The sequence below is a fragment of the Panulirus ornatus genome, chromosome 70 (genome assembly GCF_036320965.1).
Source record: "Panulirus ornatus isolate Po-2019 chromosome 70, ASM3632096v1, whole genome shotgun sequence".
In the NCBI taxonomy this organism is placed as follows: Eukaryota; Metazoa; Arthropoda; class Malacostraca; order Decapoda; family Palinuridae; genus Panulirus; species Panulirus ornatus.
This window is the reverse complement of record NC_092293.1, coordinates 965219-968363: the sequence shown is the minus strand read 5'-3', so window position 1 is coordinate 968363 and position 3145 is coordinate 965219. Positions and strand designations below refer to the sequence as shown.

At 40.9% G+C, this 3145-nt stretch overlaps 1 pseudogene; it reads right to left on the bottom strand.

Moving 5' to 3' along the window:
* Positions 1–2118: 2118 nt before the first annotated feature.
* On the bottom strand, positions 2119–2842 carry LOC139747736 (eukaryotic translation initiation factor 4E type 2 pseudogene; annotated as a pseudogene).
* Positions 2843–3145: the final 303 nt, after the last annotated feature.

Below are 3145 nucleotides of genomic sequence, written 5' to 3'. Positions count from 1 at the left end.
CCACGTATAACAAGTGTGCCACATCCTGCAAAAATCGCCTGATCTCACCCGATAGAGCATGTTATGGGCGGCCAATGCAGAAAGGCATGCCTGACGACAACAGCGGATGTAGTGTACAGTCGTAAATGATGCCTTTACAAAGGCATGGGAAATTACGAAGGCCCTATCTAGGTGGACACTTTAACGTCAGCCGTTCAGTGGGCATTCATGCCTCGAAGGCTCAATGAAGTGTTTGCAACGGGAGGAGGTTATACCAAGTATTGAAATAATAAAATTTACAGTCAAAGATTACTTTCTTAACCTCCAACAACATGTCTATGGTCATGTTATATAGAAATCTGATTTTCACTGTTAAAGGGAAGTTAACTAATGCAGATCCATGAAAAGAGTCATTACTTTCCATGTTGGTTTACTAAATACTATGATGTGGTGCCAGGTTTGTGACATACTGTTATCAGTCACACAGGTGATACTACATATTACGTGAGGTTGCTGATTAATCTAAACCAGCAGACAGATAAATCACCGCCGGTATGAAGCAGGGTGTCGTAGATACCATGTGGTATATTATTTTACACCACGAATTTGACACTTTGCAAGAGATGATGATTACTGCAATATGCCTTACTGTGCAGAATATTACATTTACATGCTCAATTTACGTATGCCATCTACTGTACTACATACGGAAGGATATATCGTTGCCATTAGATAGGTGAGGACACCCACAGGCAGGGACATCAGGGCTACCACCATCTCACAGGAAAATGTTGACTGTTCCATTATTCCACGTCTGGTGCGTCATTTTGTTTCGTACAAAAAACGCGCGATAGTTTTTTTGCTGTGTGTACATGTATATATGTATATATATCTTTCTTTCTTTTCTTTCTCTCATACTATTCGCCATTTCCCGTTAGCGAGGTAGGGTTAAGAACAGCGGACTGGGCCTTTGAGGGAATATCCTCACCTGGCCCTCTTCTCTGTTCCTTCTTTTGGAAATTAAAAACAAAAAACGAGAGGTGAGGATTTCCAGCCACCCGCTCCCTCCCCTTTTAGTCGCCTTCTACGACACGCAGGGAATACGTGGAAAGAATTCTTTCTCCCCTATCCCTAGGGATAAGTAATCATCTATTCACCCATATATCCATAGCACCTTATATAACACATTTCTGCACAAGTAATTAAATAATAAGTAATCAATCCATCATATAACCTCTTTGTCGTATACCCTCCCTATTATCTATAATAAAATAATAAAATCCTAAATACCTGTAAATAAAAGGGAACACTTGAGCTTTCACCTTGACTTTCTATTGCTCTGATAATTTTCGTCCCACAAAGGGGCCCCTGAAACCAAAATATGCCTATCTACATATGAAAAAGGTACAACATTTTTTTTTTTTTCTGCAAAATCCAGGATCATTACTTTTTTCCATTACTTTGTAATTAGCTTCAAAATACTTCCTCCCATTAAAGACAAACTGTAAATGACCAACAGCTTATATGCTGCCAAGAGGCACAAAAAATATTTTGCTCAGGGATAAAATACTATCACTTTAAACTCATTTCCTAAATTCCACTGATCAAACCAAAGGAAGAGCTGCTTGAGGATAAAAAAACACTTCGCTTTGGGATAAAACACGATCACTTTAAACTTATTTCCAAACTTTCATTGATTAAACCAAAGCAAGAGACTGCTTGAAGATGGTAAACACATTGTGGACAGTAGTTTGATTTACCATTTTATGGTGGTCTAACTGTCTTGTTTGGGCCTGGTTGAAAAGCATGTCTTTGAAGCTTTAGCGAGTTAAGCATAAAGCTGAAGTATAGTTCACAGACACATATTTCTTAAAAGAAGTACAGCTTAGATATTCCCATGTAATTCTGTGTCGGCTTTCAAAAATGTATCAGAGAAAAGGTATGTGTTGCTTTGTAAACAATTCAGAACATACATCACCTATGTACATGACCACAACTGCAACTTGGCACAGATATATTCTCACTCACACAGATGCATAGAGCATGATGGTTGTCTCAACCTCTTCCCCCATCCTCCCCCAGAATCTCTTCTCTCCAAGGAGGTGGGGTGGGTTGGGTGGTGGCTGGAGGATAGAAACATCAGTGCAGGTCATGCCTCATGGGAGGGCCAGGTTTCCGCAGTAGGCTGGACGAGGAGTGGGTGTGCTTGAGAGAATCATTATGAGTTTTATATTCCATAACTGTATTGAGAGGAAGGTTAAGAACTCGCTTCAAAGTGTCACGGATTCGTCCTGTTGTTACTGTGTCCTGTGCACTTCGATTCCAAATAGAGATAATGTCCTCCAGAAATCTCACTGATATGACAGCACCACAGATCTCATCTCCAACCATGAACTGTTCACCAAGCATTACCAATATCATGTTCTCTCAACACCGTGAAGCCAGTCCTTGGCGTAAACGAACAATCCATTTCCCCCCATTCTTATTCCCAACATCTTCTCACATGGGCTTTATTCCATCTTTAAAAATATGTATATCCGAGTGTGAAGTTAGGTCAACAGGAAGGACTAAACGACTATCGTAACCCCAAAACTGTTCCACTGATGCAAATCTTCCAAGTAACCTGAGGTTCTGGTCATAATTTTGTGTTGTAGTCTGCTTTCCTGGTGCTCGACGACTGAACCATATACAATAAGTATACTGCACTCTATGCTCCCCACACTTAACTTCAACTGGTGGCAATGGTTTTTCTGTCTCCTTTGAGTCACGATTTCCACCCTCTTCTTCACCCGAGTCATCATTAGATTTACGAGCATCGTATTTGTTCACCATGGTGGACATGATATAAGAGTTGTCAACTACACAGTACGCTGTCTCCCGCGTTAGCGAGGTGGCGCAAAGAAACAGACGAAAGAAATGGCCCAAACCCACCCACATACACATGTATATACATACGCGTCCACACACGCACATATACATGCCTACACATCTCAACGTATACATATATATACACAAACAGACATATACATATATACACAAGTACATAATTCATACTGTCTGCCCTTATTCATTCCTGTCGCCACCCCGCCACATATGAATATGACAACCCCCTCCCCCCGCATGTGTGCTAGGTAGCACTGGGAAAAGACAACAAAGGCCACATTCG